The sequence below is a fragment of the Quercus robur genome, chromosome 5 (genome assembly GCF_932294415.1).
Source record: "Quercus robur chromosome 5, dhQueRobu3.1, whole genome shotgun sequence".
Taxonomy (NCBI): Eukaryota; Viridiplantae; Streptophyta; class Magnoliopsida; order Fagales; family Fagaceae; genus Quercus; species Quercus robur.
Window position 1 is genome coordinate 32,906,644 of NC_065538.1, and position 16,831 is coordinate 32,923,474.

Below are 16,831 nucleotides of genomic sequence, written 5' to 3' on the forward strand. Positions count from 1 at the left end.
ACCGCCGTAAACGGTAAGCCCGGCGACAAAAAAAAAAAATCCGAAGAAAAAGAGAGGGGTGCAACACGAGGACTTCCCCGGAGGTCACCCATCCTAGTACTACTCTCGCCCAAACACGCTTAACTGCGGAGTTCTGATGGGATCCGGTGCATTAGTGTTGGTATGATCGCACCCATCAGCATAAGCGCGTTAAATCCTTATAAAGGATCCGAATGCAGCGATGCACTCTAACACCAGGGAGCTGCAGCCCGAGGGCATTTCCAGATCGCCGCCACCAAATCAGCACCCAAAACGAGATCAGCGGCTCGTATTTTTGGCCTGGGGCAGACTAAGCCTACGAAGCGAGCGTGCTGGACCGCCGTAAACGGTAAGCCCGGCGACAAAAAAAAAAAATCCGAAGAAAAAGAGAGGGGTGCAACACGAGGACTTCCCAGGAGGTCACCCATCCTAGTACTACTCTCGCCCAAACACGCTTAACTGCGGAGTTCTGATGGGATCCGGTGCATTAGTGTTGGTATGATCGCACCCATCAGCATAAGCGCGTTAAATCCTTATAAAGGATCCGAATGCAGCGATGCACTCTAACACCAGGGAGCTGCAGCCCGAGGGCATTTCCAGATCGCCGCCACCAAATCAGCACCCAAAACGAGATCAGCGGCTCGTATTTTTGGCCTGGGGCAGACTAAGCCTACGAAGCGAGCGTGCTGGACCGCCGTAAACGGTAAGCCCGGCGACAAAAAAAAAAAATCCGAAGAAAAAGAGAGGGGTGCAACACGAGGACTTCCCCGGAGGTCACCCATCCTAGTACTACTCTCGCCCAAACACGCTTAACTGCGGAGTTCTGATGGGATCCGGTGCATTAGTGTTGGTATGATCGCACCCATCAGCATAAGCGCGTTAAATCCTTATAAAGGATCCGAATGCAGCGATGGACTCTAACACCAGGGAGCTGCAGCCCGAGGGCATTTCCAGATCGCCGCCACCAAATCAGCACCCAAAACGAGATCAGCGGCTCGTATTTTTGGCCTGGGGCAGACTAAGCCTACGAAGCGAGCGTGCTGGACCGCCGTAAACGGTAAGCCCGGCGACAAAAAAAAAAAATCCGAAGAAAAAGAGAGGGGTGCAACACGAGGACTTCCCCGGAGGTCACCCATCCTAGTACTACTCTCGCCCAAACACGCTTAACTGCGGAGTTCTGATGGGATCCGGTGCATTAGTGTTGGTATGATCGCACCCATCAGCATAAGCGCGTTAAATCCTTATAAAGGATCCGAATGCAGCGATGGACTCTAACACCAGGGAGCTGCAGCCCGAGGGCATTTCCAGATCGCCGCCACCAAATCAGCACCCAAAACGAGATCAGCGGCTCGTATTTTTGGCCTGGGGCAGACTAAGCCTACGAAGCGAGCGTGCTGGACCGCCGTAAACGGTAAGCCCGGCGACAAAAAAAAAAAATCCGAAGAAAAAGAGAGGGGTGCAACACGAGGACTTCCCAGGAGGTCACCCATCCTAGTACTACTCTCGCCCAAACACGCTTAACTGCGGAGTTCTGATGGGATCCGGTGCATTAGTGTTGGTATGATCGCACCCATCAGCATAAGCGCGTTAAATCCTTATAAAGGATCCGAATGCAGCGATGCACTCTAACACCAGGGAGCTGCAGCCCGAGGGCATTTCCAGATCGCCGCCACCAAATCAGCACCCAAAACGAGATCAGCGGCTCGTATTTTTGGCCTGGGGCAGACTAAGCCTACGAAGCGAGCGTGCTGGACCGCCGTAAACGGTAAGCCCGGCGACAAAAAAAAAAAATCCGAAGAAAAAGAGAGGGGTGCAACACGAGGACTTCCCAGGAGGTCACCCATCCTAGTACTACTCTCGCCCAAACACGCTTAACTGCGGAGTTCTGATGGGATCCGGTGCATTAGTGTTGGTATGATCGCACCCATCAGCATAAGCGCGTTAAATCCTTATAAAGGATCCGAATGCAGCGATGCACTCTAACACCAGGGAGCTGCAGCCCGAGGGCATTTCCAGATCGCCGCCACCAAATCAGCACCCAAAACGAGATCAGCGGCTCGTATTTTTGGCCTGGGGCAGACTAAGCCTACGAAGCGAGCGTGCTGGACCGCCGTAAACGGTAAGCCCGGCGACAAAAAAAAAAAATCCGAAGAAAAAGAGAGGGGTGCAACACGAGGACTTCCCAGGAGGTCACCCATCCTAGTACTACTCTCGCCCAAACACGCTTAACTGCGGAGTTCTGATGGGATCCGGTGCATTAGTGTTGGTATGATCGCACCCATCAGCATAAGCGCGTTAAATCCTTATAAAGGATCCGAATGCAGCGATGCACTCTAACACCAGGGAGCTGCAGCCCGAGGGCATTTCCAGATCGCCGCCACCAAATCAGCACCCAAAACGAGATCAGCGGCTCGTATTTTTGGCCTGGGGCAGACTAAGCCTACGAAGCGAGCGTGCTGGACCGCCGTAAACGGTAAGCCCGGCGACAAAAAAAAAAAATCCGAAGAAAAAGAGAGGGTTGCAACACGAGGACTTCCCAGGAGGTCACCCATCCTAGTACTACTCTCGCCCAAACACGCTTAACTGCGGAGTTCTGATGGGATCCGGTGCATTAGTGTTGGTATGATCGCACCCATCAGCATAAGCGCGTTAAATCCTTATAAAGGATCCGAATGCAGCGATGCACTCTAACACCAGGGAGCTGCAGCCCGAGGGCATTTCCAGATCGCCGCCACCAAATCAGCACCCAAAACGAGATCAGCGGCTCGTATTTTTGGCCTGGGGCAGACTAAGCCTACGAAGCGAGCGTGCTGGACCGCCGTAAACGGTAAGCCCGGCGACAAAAAAAAAAAATCCGAAGAAAAAGAGAGGGGTGCAACACGAGGACTTCCCAGGAGGTCACCCATCCTAGTACTACTCTCGCCCAAACACGCTTAACTGCGGAGTTCTGATGGGATCCGGTGCATTAGTGTTGGTATGATCGCACCCATCAGCATAAGCGCGTTAAATCCTTATAAAGGATCCGAATGCAGCGATGCACTCTAACACCAGGGAGCTGCAGCCCGAGGGCATTTCCAGATCGCCGCCACCAAATCAGCACCCAAAACGAGATCAGCGGCTCGTATTTTTGGCCTGGGGCAGACTAAGCCTACGAAGCGAGCGTGCTGGACCGCCGTAAACGGTAAGCCCGGCGACAAAAAAAAAAAATCCGAAGAAAAAGAGAGGGGTGCAACACGAGGACTTCCCCGGAGGTCACCCATCCTAGTACTACTCTCGCCCAAACACGCTTAACTGCGGAGTTCTGATGGGATCCGGTGCATTAGTGTTGGTATGATCGCACCCATCAGCATAAGCGCGTTAAATCCTTATAAAGGATCCGAATGCAGCGATGGACTCTAACACCAGGGAGCTGCAGCCCGAGGGCATTTCCAGATCGCCGCCACCAAATCAGCACCCAAAACGAGATCAGCGGCTCGTATTTTTGGCCTGGGGCAGACTAAGCCTACGAAGCGAGCGTGCTGGACCGCCGTAAACGGTAAGCCCGGCGACAAAAAAAAAAAATCCGAAGAAAAAGAGAGGGGTGCAACACGAGGACTTCCCAGGAGGTCACCCATCCTAGTACTACTCTCGCCCAAACACGCTTAACTGCGGAGTTCTGATGGGATCCGGTGCATTAGTGTTGGTATGATCGCACCCATCAGCATAAGCGCGTTAAATCCTTATAAAGGATCCGAATGCAGCGATGCACTCTAACACCAGGGAGCTGCAGCCCGAGGGCATTTCCAGATCGCCGCCACCAAATCAGCACCCAAAACGAGATCAGCGGCTCGTATTTTTGGCCTGGGGCAGACTAAGCCTACGAAGCGAGCGTGCTGGACCGCCGTAAACGGTAAGCCCGGCGACAAAAAAAAAAAATCCGAAGAAAAAGAGAGGGGTGCAACACGAGGACTTCCCAGGAGGTCACCCATCCTAGTACTACTCTCGCCCAAACACGCTTAACTGCGGAGTTCTGATGGGATCCGGTGCATTAGTGTTGGTATGATCGCACCCATCAGCATAAGCGCGTTAAATCCTTATAAAGGATCCGAATGCAGCGATGCACTCTAACACCAGGGAGCTGCAGCCCGAGGGCATTTCCAGATCGCCGCCACCAAATCAGCACCCAAAACGAGATCAGCGGCTCGTATTTTTGGCCTGGGGCAGACTAAGCCTACGAAGCGAGCGTGCTGGACCGCCGTAAACGGTAAGCCCGGCGACAAAAAAAAAAAATCCGAAGAAAAAGAGAGGGGTGCAACACGAGGACTTCCCCGGAGGTCACCCATCCTAGTACTACTCTCGCCCAAACACGCTTAACTGCGGAGTTCTGATGGGATCCGGTGCATTAGTGTTGGTATGATCGCACCCATCAGCATAAGCGCGTTAAATCCTTATAAAGGATCCGAATGCAGCGATGGACTCTAACACCAGGGAGCTGCAGCCCGAGGGCATTTCCAGATCGCCGCCACCAAATCAGCACCCAAAACGAGATCAGCGGCTCGTATTTTTGGCCTGGGGCAGACTAAGCCTACGAAGCGAGCGTGCTGGACCGCCGTAAACGGTAAGCCCGGCGACAAAAAAAAAAAATCCGAAGAAAAAGAGAGGGGTGCAACACGAGGACTTCCCCGGAGGTCACCCATCCTAGTACTACTCTCGCCCAAACACGCTTAACTGCGGAGTTCTGATGGGATCCGGTGCATTAGTGTTGGTATGATCGCACCCATCAGCATAAGCGCGTTAAATCCTTATAAAGGATCCGAATGCAGCGATGGACTCTAACACCAGGGAGCTGCAGCCCGAGGGCATTTCCAGATCGCCGCCACCAAATCAGCACCCAAAACGAGATCAGCGGCTCGTATTTTTGGCCTGGGGCAGACTAAGCCTACGAAGCGAGCGTGCTGGACCGCCGTAAACGGTAAGCCCGGCGACAAAAAAAAAAAATCCGAAGAAAAAGAGAGGGGTGCAACACGAGGACTTCCCAGGAGGTCACCCATCCTAGTACTACTCTCGCCCAAACACGCTTAACTGCGGAGTTCTGATGGGATCCGGTGCATTAGTGTTGGTATGATCGCACCCATCAGCATAAGCGCGTTAAATCCTTATAAAGGATCCGAATGCAGCGATGCACTCTAACACCAGGGAGCTGCAGCCCGAGGGCATTTCCAGATCGCCGCCACCAAATCAGCACCCAAAACGAGATCAGCGGCTCGTATTTTTGGCCTGGGGCAGACTAAGCCTACGAAGCGAGCGTGCTGGACCGCCGTAAACGGTAAGCCCGGCGACAAAAAAAAAAAATCCGAAGAAAAAGAGAGGGGTGCAACACGAGGACTTCCCAGGAGGTCACCCATCCTAGTACTACTCTCGCCCAAACACGCTTAACTGCGGAGTTCTGATGGGATCCGGTGCATTAGTGTTGGTATGATCGCACCCATCAGCATAAGCGCGTTAAATCCTTATAAAGGATCCGAATGCAGCGATGCACTCTAACACCAGGGAGCTGCAGCCCGAGGGCATTTCCAGATCGCCGCCACCAAATCAGCACCCAAAACGAGATCAGCGGCTCGTATTTTTGGCCTGGGGCAGACTAAGCCTACGAAGCGAGCGTGCTGGACCGCCGTAAACGGTAAGCCCGGCGACAAAAAAAAAAAATCCGAAGAAAAAGAGAGGGGTGCAACACGAGGACTTCCCAGGAGGTCACCCATCCTAGTACTACTCTCGCCCAAACACGCTTAACTGCGGAGTTCTGATGGGATCCGGTGCATTAGTGTTGGTATGATCGCACCCATCAGCATAAGCGCGTTAAATCCTTATAAAGGATCCGAATGCAGCGATGCACTCTAACACCAGGGAGCTGCAGCCCGAGGGCATTTCCAGATCGCCGCCACCAAATCAGCACCCAAAACGAGATCAGCGGCTCGTATTTTTGGCCTGGGGCAGACTAAGCCTACGAAGCGAGCGTGCTGGACCGCCGTAAACGGTAAGCCCGGCGACAAAAAAAAAAAATCCGAAGAAAAAGAGAGGGGTGCAACACGAGGACTTCCCAGGAGGTCACCCATCCTAGTACTACTCTCGCCCAAACACGCTTAACTGCGGAGTTCTGATGGGATCCGGTGCATTAGTGTTGGTATGATCGCACCCATCAGCATAAGCGCGTTAAATCCTTATAAAGGATCCGAATGCAGCGATGCACTCTAACACCAGGGAGCTGCAGCCCGAGGGCATTTCCAGATCGCCGCCACCAAATCAGCACCCAAAACGAGATCAGCGGCTCGTATTTTTGGCCTGGGGCAGACTAAGCCTACGAAGCGAGCGTGCTGGACCGCCGTAAACGGTAAGCCCGGCGACAAAAAAAAAAAATCCGAAGAAAAAGAGAGGGGTGCAACACGAGGACTTCCCAGGAGGTCACCCATCCTAGTACTACTCTCGCCCAAACACGCTTAACTGCGGAGTTCTGATGGGATCCGGTGCATTAGTGTTGGTATGATCGCACCCATCAGCATAAGCGCGTTAAATCCTTATAAAGGATCCGAATGCAGCGATGCACTCTAACACCAGGGAGCTGCAGCCCGAGGGCATTTCCAGATCGCCGCCACCAAATCAGCACCCAAAACGAGATCAGCGGCTCGTATTTTTGGCCTGGGGCAGACTAAGCCTACGAAGCGAGCGTGCTGGACCGCCGTAAACGGTAAGCCCGGCGACAAAAAAAAAAAATCCGAAGAAAAAGAGAGGGGTGCAACACGAGGACTTCCCCGGAGGTCACCCATCCTAGTACTACTCTCGCCCAAACACGCTTAACTGCGGAGTTCTGATGGGATCCGGTGCATTAGTGTTGGTATGATCGCACCCATCAGCATAAGCGCGTTAAATCCTTATAAAGGATCCGAATGCAGCGATGGACTCTAACACCAGGGAGCTGCAGCCCGAGGGCATTTCCAGATCGCCGCCACCAAATCAGCACCCAAAACGAGATCAGCGGCTCGTATTTTTGGCCTGGGGCAGACTAAGCCTACGAAGCGAGCGTGCTGGACCGCCGTAAACGGTAAGCCCGGCGACAAAAAAAAAAAATCCGAAGAAAAAGAGAGGGGTGCAACACGAGGACTTCCCAGGAGGTCACCCATCCTAGTACTACTCTCGCCCAAACACGCTTAACTGCGGAGTTCTGATGGGATCCGGTGCATTAGTGTTGGTATGATCGCACCCATCAGCATAAGCGCGTTAAATCCTTATAAAGGATCCGAATGCAGCGATGCACTCTAACACCAGGGAGCTGCAGCCCGAGGGCATTTCCAGATCGCCGCCACCAAATCAGCACCCAAAACGAGATCAGCGGCTCGTATTTTTGGCCTGGGGCAGACTAAGCCTACGAAGCGAGCGTGCTGGACCGCCGTAAACGGTAAGCCCGGCGACAAAAAAAAAAAATCCGAAGAAAAAGAGAGGGGTGCAACACGAGGACTTCCCCGGAGGTCACCCATCCTAGTACTACTCTCGCCCAAACACGCTTAACTGCGGAGTTCTGATGGGATCCGGTGCATTAGTGTTGGTATGATCGCACCCATCAGCATAAGCGCGTTAAATCCTTATAAAGGATCCGAATGCAGCGATGCACTCTAACACCAGGGAGCTGCAGCCCGAGGGCATTTCCAGATCGCCGCCACCAAATCAGCACCCAAAACGAGATCAGCGGCTCGTATTTTTGGCATGGGGCAGACTAAGCCTACGAAGCGAGCGTGCTGGACCGCCGTAAACGGTAAGCCCGGCGACAAAAAAAAAAAATCCGAAGAAAAAGAGAGGGGTGCAACACGAGGACTTCCCCGGAGGTCACCCATCCTAGTACTACTCTCGCCCAAACACGCTTAACTGCGGAGTTCTGATGGGATCCGGTGCATTAGTGTTGGTATGATCGCACCCATCAGCATAAGCGCGTTAAATCCTTATAAAGGATCCGAATGCAGCGATGGACTCTAACACCAGGGAGCTGCAGCCCGAGGGCATTTCCAGATCGCCGCCACCAAATCAGCACCCAAAACGAGATCAGCGGCTCGTATTTTTGGCCTGGGGCAGACTAAGCCTACGAAGCGAGCGTGCTGGACCGCCGTAAACGGTAAGCCCGGCGACAAAAAAAAAAAATCCGAAGAAAAAGAGAGGGGTGCAACACGAGGACTTCCCAGGAGGTCACCCATCCTAGTACTACTCTCGCCCAAACACGCTTAACTGCGGAGTTCTGATGGGATCCGGTGCATTAGTGTTGGTATGATCGCACCCATCAGCATAAGCGCGTTAAATCCTTATAAAGGATCCGAATGCAGCGATGCACTCTAACACCAGGGAGCTGCAGCCCGAGGGCATTTCCAGATCGCCGCCACCAAATCAGCACCCAAAACGAGATCAGCGGCTCGTATTTTTGGCCTGGGGCAGACTAAGCCTACGAAGCGAGCGTGCTGGACCGCCGTAAACGGTAAGCCCGGCGACAAAAAAAAAAAATCCGAAGAAAAAGAGAGGGGTGCAACACGAGGACTTCCCCGGAGGTCACCCATCCTAGTACTACTCTCGCCCAAACACGCTTAACTGCGGAGTTCTGATGGGATCCGGTGCATTAGTGTTGGTATGATCGCACCCATCAGCATAAGCGCGTTAAATCCTTATAAAGGATCCGAATGCAGCGATGCACTCTAACACCAGGGAGCTGCAGCCCGAGGGCATTTCCAGATCGCCGCCACCAAATCAGCACCCAAAACGAGATCAGCGGCTCGTATTTTTGGCCTGGGGCAGACTAAGCCTACGAAGCGAGCGTGCTGGACCGCCGTAAACGGTAAGCCCGGCGACAAAAAAAAAAAAATCCGAAGAAAAAGAGAGGGGTGCAACACGAGGACTTCCCAGGAGGTCACCCATCCTAGTACTACTCTCGCCCAAACACGCTTAACTGCGGAGTTCTGATGGGATCCGGTGCATTAGTGTTGGTATGATCGCACCCATCAGCATAAGCGCGTTAAATCCTTATAAAGGATCCGAATGCAGCGATGCACTCTAACACCAGGGAGCTGCAGCCCGAGGGCATTTCCAGATCGCCGCCACCAAATCAGCACCCAAAACGAGATCAGCGGCTCGTATTTTTGGCCTGGGGCAGACTAAGCCTACGAAGCGAGCGTGCTGGACCGCCGTAAACGGTAAGCCCGGCGACAAAAAAAAAAAATCCGAAGAAAAAGAGAGGGGTGCAACACGAGGACTTCCCCGGAGGTCACCCATCCTAGTACTACTCTCGCCCAAACACGCTTAACTGCGGAGTTCTGATGGGATCCGGTGCATTAGTGTTGGTATGATCGCACCCATCAGCATAAGCGCGTTAAATCCTTATAAAGGATCCGAATGCAGCGATGGACTCTAACACCAGGGAGCTGCAGCCCGAGGGCATTTCCAGATCGCCGCCACCAAATCAGCACCCAAAACGAGATCAGCGGCTCGTATTTTTGGCCTGGGGCAGACTAAGCCTACGAAGCGAGCGTGCTGGACCGCCGTAAACGGTAAGCCCGGCGACAAAAAAAAAAAATCCGAAGAAAAAGAGAGGGGTGCAACACGAGGACTTCCCAGGAGGTCACCCATCCTAGTACTACTCTCGCCCAAACACGCTTAACTGCGGAGTTCTGATGGGATCCGGTGCATTAGTGTTGGTATGATCGCACCCATCAGCATAAGCGCGTTAAATCCTTATAAAGGATCCGAATGCAGCGATGCACTCTAACACCAGGGAGCTGCAGCCCGAGGGCATTTCCAGATCGCCGCCACCAAATCAGCACCCAAAACGAGATCAGCGGCTCGTATTTTTGGCCTGGGGCAGACTAAGCCTACGAAGCGAGCGTGCTGGACCGCCGTAAACGGTAAGCCCGGCGACAAAAAAAAAAAATCCGAAGAAAAAGAGAGGGGTGCAACACGAGGACTTCCCAGGAGGTCACCCATCCTAGTACTACTCTCGCCCAAACACGCTTAACTGCGGAGTTCTGATGGGATCCGGTGCATTAGTGTTGGTATGATCGCACCCATCAGCATAAGCGCGTTAAATCCTTATAAAGGATCCGAATGCAGCGATGCACTCTAACACCAGGGAGCTGCAGCCCGAGGGCATTTCCAGATCGCCGCCACCAAATCAGCACCCAAAACGAGATCAGCGGCTCGTATTTTTGGCCTGGGGCAGACTAAGCCTACGAAGCGAGCGTGCTGGACCGCCGTAAACGGTAAGCCCGGCGACAAAAAAAAAAAATCCGAAGAAAAAGAGAGGGGTGCAACACGAGGACTTCCCAGGAGGTCACCCATCCTAGTACTACTCTCGCCCAAACACGCTTAACTGCGGAGTTCTGATGGGATCCGGTGCATTAGTGTTGGTATGATCGCACCCATCAGCATAAGCGCGTTAAATCCTTATAAAGGATCCGAATGCAGCGATGCACTCTAACACCAGGGAGCTGCAGCCCGAGGGCATTTCCAGATCGCCGCCACCAAATCAGCACCCAAAACGAGATCAGCGGCTCGTATTTTTGGCCTGGGGCAGACTAAGCCTACGAAGCGAGCGTGCTGGACCGCCGTAAACGGTAAGCCCGGCGACAAAAAAAAAAAATCCGAAGAAAAAGAGAGGGGTGCAACACGAGGACTTCCCAGGAGGTCACCCATCCTAGTACTACTCTCGCCCAAACACGCTTAACTGCGGAGTTCTGATGGGATCCGGTGCATTAGTGTTGGTATGATCGCACCCATCAGCATAAGCGCGTTAAATCCTTATAAAGGATCCGAATGCAGCGATGCACTCTAACACCAGGGAGCTGCAGCCCGAGGGCATTTCCAGATCGCCGCCACCAAATCAGCACCCAAAACGAGATCAGCGGCTCGTATTTTTGGCCTGGGGCAGACTAAGCCTACGAAGCGAGCGTGCTGGACCGCCGTAAACGGTAAGCCCGGCGACAAAAAAAAAAAATCCGAAGAAAAAGAGAGGGGTGCAACACGAGGACTTCCCCGGAGGTCACCCATCCTAGTACTACTCTCGCCCAAACACGCTTAACTGCGGAGTTCTGATGGGATCCGGTGCATTAGTGTTGGTATGATCGCACCCATCAGCATAAGCGCGTTAAATCCTTATAAAGGATCCGAATGCAGCGATGGACTCTAACACCAGGGAGCTGCAGCCCGAGGGCATTTCCAGATCGCCGCCACCAAATCAGCACCCAAAACGAGATCAGCGGCTCGTATTTTTGGCCTGGGGCAGACTAAGCCTACGAAGCGAGCGTGCTGGACCGCCGTAAACGGTAAGCCCGGCGACAAAAAAAAAAAATCCGAAGAAAAAGAGAGGGGTGCAACACGAGGACTTCCCAGGAGGTCACCCATCCTAGTACTACTCTCGCCCAAACACGCTTAACTGCGGAGTTCTGATGGGATCCGGTGCATTAGTGTTGGTATGATCGCACCCATCAGCATAAGCGCGTTAAATCCTTATAAAGGATCCGAATGCAGCGATGCACTCTAACACCAGGGAGCTGCAGCCCGAGGGCATTTCCAGATCGCCGCCACCAAATCAGCACCCAAAACGAGATCAGCGGCTCGTATTTTTGGCCTGGGGCAGACTAAGCCTACGAAGCGAGCGTGCTGGACCGCCGTAAACGGTAAGCCCGGCGACAAAAAAAAAAAATCCGAAGAAAAAGAGAGGGGTGCAACACGAGGACTTCCCAGGAGGTCACCCATCCTAGTACTACTCTCGCCCAAACACGCTTAACTGCGGAGTTCTGATGGGATCCGGTGCATTAGTGTTGGTATGATCGCACCCATCAGCATAAGCGCGTTAAATCCTTATAAAGGATCCGAATGCAGCGATGCACTCTAACACCAGGGAGCTGCAGCCCGAGGGCATTTCCAGATCGCCGCCACCAAATCAGCACCCAAAACGAGATCAGCGGCTCGTATTTTTGGCCTGGGGCAGACTAAGCCTACGAAGCGAGCGTGCTGGACCGCCGTAAACGGTAAGCCCGGCGACAAAAAAAAAAAATCCGAAGAAAAAGAGAGGGGTGCAACACGAGGACTTCCCCGGAGGTCACCCATCCTAGTACTACTCTCGCCCAAACACGCTTAACTGCGGAGTTCTGATGGGATCCGGTGCATTAGTGTTGGTATGATCGCACCCATCAGCATAAGCGCGTTAAATCCTTATAAAGGATCCGAATGCAGCGATGGACTCTAACACCAGGGAGCTGCAGCCCGAGGGCATTTCCAGATCGCCGCCACCAAATCAGCACCCAAAACGAGATCAGCGGCTCGTATTTTTGGCCTGGGGCAGACTAAGCCTACGAAGCGAGCGTGCTGGACCGCCGTAAACGGTAAGCCCGGCGACAAAAAAAAAAAAATCCGAAGAAAAAGAGAGGGGTGCAACACGAGGACTTCCCAGGAGGTCACCCATCCTAGTACTACTCTCGCCCAAACACGCTTAACTGCGGAGTTCTGATGGGATCCGGTGCATTAGTGTTGGTATGATCGCACCCATCAGCATAAGCGCGTTAAATCCTTATAAAGGATCCGAATGCAGCGATGCACTCTAACACCAGGGAGCTGCAGCCCGAGGGCATTTCCAGATCGCCGCCACCAAATCAGCACCCAAAACGAGATCAGCGGCTCGTATTTTTGGCCTGGGGCAGACTAAGCCTACGAAGCGAGCGTGCTGGACCGCCGTAAACGGTAAGCCCGGCGACAAAAAAAAAAAATCCGAAGAAAAAGAGAGGGGTGCAACACGAGGACTTCCCAGGAGGTCACCCATCCTAGTACTACTCTCGCCCAAACACGCTTAACTGCGGAGTTCTGATGGGATCCGGTGCATTAGTGTTGGTATGATCGCACCCATCAGCATAAGCGCGTTAAATCCTTAAAAAGGATCCGAATGCAGCGATGCACTCTAACACCAGGGAGCTGCAGCCCGAGGGCATTTCCAGATCGCCGCCACCAAATCAGCACCCAAAACGAGATCAGCGGCTCGTATTTTTGGCCTGGGGCAGACTAAGCCTACGAAGCGAGCGTGCTGGACCGCCGTAAACGGTAAGCCCGGCGACAAAAAAAAAAAATCCGAAGAAAAAGAGAGGGGTGCAACACGAGGACTTCCCCGGAGGTCACCCATCCTAGTACTACTCTCGCCCAAACACGCTTAACTGCGGAGTTCTGATGGGATCCGGTGCATTAGTGTTGGTATGATCGCACCCATCAGCATAAGCGCGTTAAATCCTTATAAAGGATCCGAATGCAGCGATGGACTCTAACACCAGGGAGCTGCAGCCCGAGGGCATTTCCAGATCGCCGCCACCAAATCAGCACCCAAAACGAGATCAGCGGCTCGTATTTTTGGCCTGGGGCAGACTAAGCCTACGAAGCGAGCGTGCTGGACCGCCGTAAACGGTAAGCCCGGCGACAAAAAAAAAAAATCCGAAGAAAAAGAGAGGGGTGCAACACGAGGACTTCCCAGGAGGTCACCCATCCTAGTACTACTCTCGCCCAAACACGCTTAACTGCGGAGTTCTGATGGGATCCGGTGCATTAGTGTTGGTATGATCGCACCCATCAGCATAAGCGCGTTAAATCCTTATAAAGGATCCGAATGCAGCGATGCACTCTAACACCAGGGAGCTGCAGCCCGAGGGCATTTCCAGATCGCCGCCACCAAATCAGCACCCAAAACGAGATCAGCGGCTCGTATTTTTGGCCTGGGGCAGACTAAGCCTACGAAGCGAGCGTGCTGGACCGCCGTAAACGGTAAGCCCGGCGACAAAAAAAAAAAATCCGAAGAAAAAGAGAGGGGTGCAACACGAGGACTTCCCAGGAGGTCACCCATCCTAGTACTACTCTCGCCCAAACACGCTTAACTGCGGAGTTCTGATGGGATCCGGTGCATTAGTGTTGGTATGATCGCACCCATCAGCATAAGCGCGTTAAATCCTTATAAAGGATCCGAATGCAGCGATGCACTCTAACACCAGGGAGCTGCAGCCCGAGGGCATTTCCAGATCGCCGCCACCAAATCAGCACCCAAAACGAGATCAGCGGCTCGTATTTTTGGCCTGGGGCAGACTAAGCCTACGAAGCGAGCGTGCTGGACCGCCGTAAACGGTAAGCCCGGCGACAAAAAAAAAAAATCCGAAGAAAAAGAGAGGGGTGCAACACGAGGACTTCCCCGGAGGTCACCCATCCTAGTACTACTCTCGCCCAAACACGCTTAACTGCGGAGTTCTGATGGGATCCGGTGCATTAGTGTTGGTATGATCGCACCCATCAGCATAAGCGCGTTAAATCCTTATAAAGGATCCGAATGCAGCGATGGACTCTAACACCAGGGAGCTGCAGCCCGAGGGCATTTCCAGATCGCCGCCACCAAATCAGCACCCAAAACGAGATCAGCGGCTCGTATTTTTGGCCTGGGGCAGACTAAGCCTACGAAGCGAGCGTGCTGGACCGCCGTAAACGGTAAGCCCGGCGACAAAAAAAAAAAAATCCGAAGAAAAAGAGAGGGGTGCAACACGAGGACTTCCCAGGAGGTCACCCATCCTAGTACTACTCTCGCCCAAACACGCTTAACTGCGGAGTTCTGATGGGATCCGGTGCATTAGTGTTGGTATGATCGCACCCATCAGCATAAGCGCGTTAAATCCTTATAAAGGATCCGAATGCAGCGATGCACTCTAACACCAGGGAGCTGCAGCCCGAGGGCATTTCCAGATCGCCGCCACCAAATCAGCACCCAAAACGAGATCAGCGGCTCGTATTTTTGGCCTGGGGCAGACTAAGCCTACGAAGCGAGCGTGCTGGACCGCCGTAAACGGTAAGCCCGGCGACAAAAAAAAAAAATCCGAAGAAAAAGAGAGGGGTGCAACACGAGGACTTCCCAGGAGGTCACCCATCCTAGTACTACTCTCGCCCAAACACGCTTAACTGCGGAGTTCTGATGGGATCCGGTGCATTAGTGTTGGTATGATCGCACCCATCAGCATAAGCGCGTTAAATCCTTATAAAGGATCCGAATGCAGCGATGCACTCTAACACCAGGGAGCTGCAGCCCGAGGGCATTTCCAGATCGCCGCCACCAAATCAGCACCCAAAACGAGATCAGCGGCTCGTATTTTTGGCCTGGGGCAGACTAAGCCTACGAAGCGAGCGTGCTGGACCGCCGTAAACGGTAAGCCCGGCGACAAAAAAAAAAAATCCGAAGAAAAAGAGAGGGGTGCAACACGAGGACTTCCCAGGAGGTCACCCATCCTAGTACTACTCTCGCCCAAACACGCTTAACTGCGGAGTTCTGATGGGATCCGGTGCATTAGTGTTGGTATGATCGCACCCATCAGCATAAGCGCGTTAAATCCTTATAAAGGATCCGAATGCAGCGATGCACTCTAACACCAGGGAGCTGCAGCCCGAGGGCATTTCCAGATCGCCGCCACCAAATCAGCACCCAAAACGAGATCAGCGGCTCGTATTTTTGGCCTGGGGCAGACTAAGCCTACGAAGCGAGCGTGCTGGACCGCCGTAAACGGTAAGCCCGGCGACAAAAAAAAAAAATCCGAAGAAAAAGAGAGGGGTGCAACACGAGGACTTCCCCGGAGGTCACCCATCCTAGTACTACTCTCGCCCAAACACGCTTAACTGCGGAGTTCTGATGGGATCCGGTGCATTAGTGTTGGTATGATCGCACCCATCAGCATAAGCGCGTTAAATCCTTATAAAGGATCCGAATGCAGCGATGGACTCTAACACCAGGGAGCTGCAGCCCGAGGGCATTTCCAGATCGCCGCCACCAAATCAGCACCCAAAACGAGATCAGCGGCTCGTATTTTTGGCCTGGGGCAGACTAAGCCTACGAAGCGAGCGTGCTGGACCGCCGTAAACGGTAAGCCCGGCGACAAAAAAAAAAAATCCGAAGAAAAAGAGAGGGGTGCAACACGAGGACTTCCCAGGAGGTCACCCATCCTAGTACTACTCTCGCCCAAACACGCTTAACTGCGGAGTTCTGATGGGATCCGGTGCATTAGTGTTGGTATGATCGCACCCATCAGCATAAGCGCGTTAAATCCTTATAAAGGATCCGAATGCAGCGATGCACTCTAACACCAGGGAGCTGCAGCCCGAGGGCATTTCCAGATCGCCGCCACCAAATCAGCACCCAAAACGAGATCAGCGGCTCGTATTTTTGGCCTGGGGCAGACTAAGCCTACGAAGCGAGCGTGCTGGACCGCCGTAAACGGTAAGCCCGGCGACAAAAAAAAAAAATCCGAAGAAAAAGAGAGGGGTGCAACACGAGGACTTCCCAGGAGGTCACCCATCCTAGTACTACTCTCGCCCAAACACGCTTAACTGCGGAGTTCTGATGGGATCCGGTGCATTAGTGTTGGTATGATCGCACCCATCAGCATAAGCGCGTTAAATCCTTATAAAGGATCCGAATGCAGCGATGCACTCTAACACCAGGGAGCTGCAGCCCGAGGGCATTTCCAGATCGCCGCCACCAAATCAGCACCCAAAACGAGATCAGCGGCTCGTATTTTTGGCCTGGGGCAGACTAAGCCTACGAAGCGAGCGTGCTGGACCGCCGTAAACGGTAAGCCCGGCGACAAAAAAAAAAAATCCGAAGAAAAAGAGAGGGGTGCAACACGAGGACTTCCCCGGAGGTCACCCATCCTAGTACTACTCTCGCCCAAACACGCTTAACTGCGGAGTTCTGATGGGATCCGGTGCATTAGTGTTGGTATGATCGCACCCATCAGCATAAGCGCGT

General features: G+C 53.2%; 48 non-coding genes across 48 annotated transcripts; all 48 read right to left on the minus strand.

The window, feature by feature from the left end:
* Positions 1-55: 55 nt before the first annotated feature.
* Positions 56-174, minus strand: LOC126730936 (5S ribosomal RNA). Its single transcript, XR_007658200.1, has one exon. It is a non-coding gene; the product is annotated as a 5S ribosomal RNA (ribosomal RNA).
* Positions 175-409: 235 nt separating this feature from the next.
* LOC126729395 (5S ribosomal RNA) lies at positions 410-528 on the minus strand. The gene has a single exon (XR_007656718.1). It is a non-coding gene; the product is annotated as a 5S ribosomal RNA (ribosomal RNA).
* Positions 529-763: 235 nt separating this feature from the next.
* LOC126730937 (5S ribosomal RNA) lies at positions 764-882 on the minus strand. Its single transcript, XR_007658201.1, has one exon. It is a non-coding gene; the product is annotated as a 5S ribosomal RNA (ribosomal RNA).
* Positions 883-1,117: 235 nt separating this feature from the next.
* On the minus strand, positions 1,118-1,236 carry LOC126730938 (5S ribosomal RNA). The gene has a single exon (XR_007658202.1). It is a non-coding gene; the product is annotated as a 5S ribosomal RNA (ribosomal RNA).
* A 235-nt stretch (positions 1,237-1,471) lies between these two features.
* LOC126729396 (5S ribosomal RNA) lies at positions 1,472-1,590 on the minus strand. Its single transcript, XR_007656719.1, has one exon. It is a non-coding gene; the product is annotated as a 5S ribosomal RNA (ribosomal RNA).
* A 235-nt stretch (positions 1,591-1,825) lies between these two features.
* LOC126729397 (5S ribosomal RNA) lies at positions 1,826-1,944 on the minus strand. Its single transcript, XR_007656720.1, has one exon. It is a non-coding gene; the product is annotated as a 5S ribosomal RNA (ribosomal RNA).
* Positions 1,945-2,179: 235 nt separating this feature from the next.
* Positions 2,180-2,298, minus strand: LOC126729398 (5S ribosomal RNA). Its single transcript, XR_007656721.1, has one exon. It is a non-coding gene; the product is annotated as a 5S ribosomal RNA (ribosomal RNA).
* A 235-nt stretch (positions 2,299-2,533) lies between these two features.
* LOC126731231 (5S ribosomal RNA) lies at positions 2,534-2,652 on the minus strand. Its single transcript, XR_007658484.1, has one exon. It is a non-coding gene; the product is annotated as a 5S ribosomal RNA (ribosomal RNA).
* Positions 2,653-2,887: 235 nt separating this feature from the next.
* LOC126729399 (5S ribosomal RNA) lies at positions 2,888-3,006 on the minus strand. The gene has a single exon (XR_007656722.1). It is a non-coding gene; the product is annotated as a 5S ribosomal RNA (ribosomal RNA).
* Positions 3,007-3,241: 235 nt separating this feature from the next.
* Positions 3,242-3,360, minus strand: LOC126730939 (5S ribosomal RNA). Its single transcript, XR_007658203.1, has one exon. It is a non-coding gene; the product is annotated as a 5S ribosomal RNA (ribosomal RNA).
* A 235-nt stretch (positions 3,361-3,595) lies between these two features.
* Positions 3,596-3,714, minus strand: LOC126729400 (5S ribosomal RNA). The gene has a single exon (XR_007656723.1). It is a non-coding gene; the product is annotated as a 5S ribosomal RNA (ribosomal RNA).
* Positions 3,715-3,949: 235 nt separating this feature from the next.
* LOC126729401 (5S ribosomal RNA) lies at positions 3,950-4,068 on the minus strand. The gene has a single exon (XR_007656724.1). It is a non-coding gene; the product is annotated as a 5S ribosomal RNA (ribosomal RNA).
* Positions 4,069-4,303: 235 nt separating this feature from the next.
* LOC126730940 (5S ribosomal RNA) lies at positions 4,304-4,422 on the minus strand. Its single transcript, XR_007658204.1, has one exon. It is a non-coding gene; the product is annotated as a 5S ribosomal RNA (ribosomal RNA).
* A 235-nt stretch (positions 4,423-4,657) lies between these two features.
* On the minus strand, positions 4,658-4,776 carry LOC126730942 (5S ribosomal RNA). Its single transcript, XR_007658205.1, has one exon. It is a non-coding gene; the product is annotated as a 5S ribosomal RNA (ribosomal RNA).
* A 235-nt stretch (positions 4,777-5,011) lies between these two features.
* Positions 5,012-5,130, minus strand: LOC126729402 (5S ribosomal RNA). Its single transcript, XR_007656725.1, has one exon. It is a non-coding gene; the product is annotated as a 5S ribosomal RNA (ribosomal RNA).
* A 235-nt stretch (positions 5,131-5,365) lies between these two features.
* Positions 5,366-5,484, minus strand: LOC126729405 (5S ribosomal RNA). Its single transcript, XR_007656727.1, has one exon. It is a non-coding gene; the product is annotated as a 5S ribosomal RNA (ribosomal RNA).
* A 235-nt stretch (positions 5,485-5,719) lies between these two features.
* LOC126729406 (5S ribosomal RNA) lies at positions 5,720-5,838 on the minus strand. The gene has a single exon (XR_007656728.1). It is a non-coding gene; the product is annotated as a 5S ribosomal RNA (ribosomal RNA).
* Positions 5,839-6,073: 235 nt separating this feature from the next.
* Positions 6,074-6,192, minus strand: LOC126729407 (5S ribosomal RNA). Its single transcript, XR_007656729.1, has one exon. It is a non-coding gene; the product is annotated as a 5S ribosomal RNA (ribosomal RNA).
* Positions 6,193-6,427: 235 nt separating this feature from the next.
* On the minus strand, positions 6,428-6,546 carry LOC126729408 (5S ribosomal RNA). The gene has a single exon (XR_007656731.1). It is a non-coding gene; the product is annotated as a 5S ribosomal RNA (ribosomal RNA).
* Positions 6,547-6,781: 235 nt separating this feature from the next.
* On the minus strand, positions 6,782-6,900 carry LOC126730944 (5S ribosomal RNA). The gene has a single exon (XR_007658207.1). It is a non-coding gene; the product is annotated as a 5S ribosomal RNA (ribosomal RNA).
* A 235-nt stretch (positions 6,901-7,135) lies between these two features.
* On the minus strand, positions 7,136-7,254 carry LOC126729409 (5S ribosomal RNA). Its single transcript, XR_007656732.1, has one exon. It is a non-coding gene; the product is annotated as a 5S ribosomal RNA (ribosomal RNA).
* Positions 7,255-7,489: 235 nt separating this feature from the next.
* Positions 7,490-7,608, minus strand: LOC126730945 (5S ribosomal RNA). Its single transcript, XR_007658208.1, has one exon. It is a non-coding gene; the product is annotated as a 5S ribosomal RNA (ribosomal RNA).
* Positions 7,609-7,843: 235 nt separating this feature from the next.
* Positions 7,844-7,962, minus strand: LOC126730946 (5S ribosomal RNA). Its single transcript, XR_007658209.1, has one exon. It is a non-coding gene; the product is annotated as a 5S ribosomal RNA (ribosomal RNA).
* Positions 7,963-8,197: 235 nt separating this feature from the next.
* On the minus strand, positions 8,198-8,316 carry LOC126729410 (5S ribosomal RNA). The gene has a single exon (XR_007656733.1). It is a non-coding gene; the product is annotated as a 5S ribosomal RNA (ribosomal RNA).
* Positions 8,317-8,551: 235 nt separating this feature from the next.
* Positions 8,552-8,670, minus strand: LOC126730947 (5S ribosomal RNA). The gene has a single exon (XR_007658210.1). It is a non-coding gene; the product is annotated as a 5S ribosomal RNA (ribosomal RNA).
* A 236-nt stretch (positions 8,671-8,906) lies between these two features.
* Positions 8,907-9,025, minus strand: LOC126729411 (5S ribosomal RNA). The gene has a single exon (XR_007656734.1). It is a non-coding gene; the product is annotated as a 5S ribosomal RNA (ribosomal RNA).
* Positions 9,026-9,260: 235 nt separating this feature from the next.
* Positions 9,261-9,379, minus strand: LOC126730948 (5S ribosomal RNA). The gene has a single exon (XR_007658211.1). It is a non-coding gene; the product is annotated as a 5S ribosomal RNA (ribosomal RNA).
* A 235-nt stretch (positions 9,380-9,614) lies between these two features.
* LOC126729412 (5S ribosomal RNA) lies at positions 9,615-9,733 on the minus strand. The gene has a single exon (XR_007656735.1). It is a non-coding gene; the product is annotated as a 5S ribosomal RNA (ribosomal RNA).
* A 235-nt stretch (positions 9,734-9,968) lies between these two features.
* On the minus strand, positions 9,969-10,087 carry LOC126729413 (5S ribosomal RNA). Its single transcript, XR_007656737.1, has one exon. It is a non-coding gene; the product is annotated as a 5S ribosomal RNA (ribosomal RNA).
* Positions 10,088-10,322: 235 nt separating this feature from the next.
* Positions 10,323-10,441, minus strand: LOC126729414 (5S ribosomal RNA). The gene has a single exon (XR_007656738.1). It is a non-coding gene; the product is annotated as a 5S ribosomal RNA (ribosomal RNA).
* Positions 10,442-10,676: 235 nt separating this feature from the next.
* Positions 10,677-10,795, minus strand: LOC126729416 (5S ribosomal RNA). The gene has a single exon (XR_007656740.1). It is a non-coding gene; the product is annotated as a 5S ribosomal RNA (ribosomal RNA).
* Positions 10,796-11,030: 235 nt separating this feature from the next.
* LOC126730949 (5S ribosomal RNA) lies at positions 11,031-11,149 on the minus strand. Its single transcript, XR_007658212.1, has one exon. It is a non-coding gene; the product is annotated as a 5S ribosomal RNA (ribosomal RNA).
* A 235-nt stretch (positions 11,150-11,384) lies between these two features.
* Positions 11,385-11,503, minus strand: LOC126729417 (5S ribosomal RNA). Its single transcript, XR_007656741.1, has one exon. It is a non-coding gene; the product is annotated as a 5S ribosomal RNA (ribosomal RNA).
* A 235-nt stretch (positions 11,504-11,738) lies between these two features.
* On the minus strand, positions 11,739-11,857 carry LOC126729418 (5S ribosomal RNA). The gene has a single exon (XR_007656743.1). It is a non-coding gene; the product is annotated as a 5S ribosomal RNA (ribosomal RNA).
* Positions 11,858-12,092: 235 nt separating this feature from the next.
* Positions 12,093-12,211, minus strand: LOC126730950 (5S ribosomal RNA). Its single transcript, XR_007658213.1, has one exon. It is a non-coding gene; the product is annotated as a 5S ribosomal RNA (ribosomal RNA).
* A 236-nt stretch (positions 12,212-12,447) lies between these two features.
* On the minus strand, positions 12,448-12,566 carry LOC126729419 (5S ribosomal RNA). Its single transcript, XR_007656744.1, has one exon. It is a non-coding gene; the product is annotated as a 5S ribosomal RNA (ribosomal RNA).
* Positions 12,567-12,801: 235 nt separating this feature from the next.
* Positions 12,802-12,920, minus strand: LOC126729420 (5S ribosomal RNA). Its single transcript, XR_007656745.1, has one exon. It is a non-coding gene; the product is annotated as a 5S ribosomal RNA (ribosomal RNA).
* Positions 12,921-13,155: 235 nt separating this feature from the next.
* On the minus strand, positions 13,156-13,274 carry LOC126730951 (5S ribosomal RNA). Its single transcript, XR_007658214.1, has one exon. It is a non-coding gene; the product is annotated as a 5S ribosomal RNA (ribosomal RNA).
* A 235-nt stretch (positions 13,275-13,509) lies between these two features.
* On the minus strand, positions 13,510-13,628 carry LOC126729421 (5S ribosomal RNA). Its single transcript, XR_007656746.1, has one exon. It is a non-coding gene; the product is annotated as a 5S ribosomal RNA (ribosomal RNA).
* Positions 13,629-13,863: 235 nt separating this feature from the next.
* Positions 13,864-13,982, minus strand: LOC126729422 (5S ribosomal RNA). The gene has a single exon (XR_007656747.1). It is a non-coding gene; the product is annotated as a 5S ribosomal RNA (ribosomal RNA).
* A 235-nt stretch (positions 13,983-14,217) lies between these two features.
* Positions 14,218-14,336, minus strand: LOC126730952 (5S ribosomal RNA). Its single transcript, XR_007658215.1, has one exon. It is a non-coding gene; the product is annotated as a 5S ribosomal RNA (ribosomal RNA).
* Positions 14,337-14,572: 236 nt separating this feature from the next.
* Positions 14,573-14,691, minus strand: LOC126729423 (5S ribosomal RNA). The gene has a single exon (XR_007656749.1). It is a non-coding gene; the product is annotated as a 5S ribosomal RNA (ribosomal RNA).
* Positions 14,692-14,926: 235 nt separating this feature from the next.
* Positions 14,927-15,045, minus strand: LOC126729424 (5S ribosomal RNA). The gene has a single exon (XR_007656750.1). It is a non-coding gene; the product is annotated as a 5S ribosomal RNA (ribosomal RNA).
* Positions 15,046-15,280: 235 nt separating this feature from the next.
* LOC126729425 (5S ribosomal RNA) lies at positions 15,281-15,399 on the minus strand. The gene has a single exon (XR_007656751.1). It is a non-coding gene; the product is annotated as a 5S ribosomal RNA (ribosomal RNA).
* Positions 15,400-15,634: 235 nt separating this feature from the next.
* On the minus strand, positions 15,635-15,753 carry LOC126730953 (5S ribosomal RNA). Its single transcript, XR_007658216.1, has one exon. It is a non-coding gene; the product is annotated as a 5S ribosomal RNA (ribosomal RNA).
* A 235-nt stretch (positions 15,754-15,988) lies between these two features.
* Positions 15,989-16,107, minus strand: LOC126729427 (5S ribosomal RNA). The gene has a single exon (XR_007656753.1). It is a non-coding gene; the product is annotated as a 5S ribosomal RNA (ribosomal RNA).
* Positions 16,108-16,342: 235 nt separating this feature from the next.
* LOC126729428 (5S ribosomal RNA) lies at positions 16,343-16,461 on the minus strand. The gene has a single exon (XR_007656754.1). It is a non-coding gene; the product is annotated as a 5S ribosomal RNA (ribosomal RNA).
* A 235-nt stretch (positions 16,462-16,696) lies between these two features.
* Positions 16,697-16,815, minus strand: LOC126730955 (5S ribosomal RNA). Its single transcript, XR_007658218.1, has one exon. It is a non-coding gene; the product is annotated as a 5S ribosomal RNA (ribosomal RNA).
* Between the last annotated feature and the right edge of the window lie 16 nt (positions 16,816-16,831).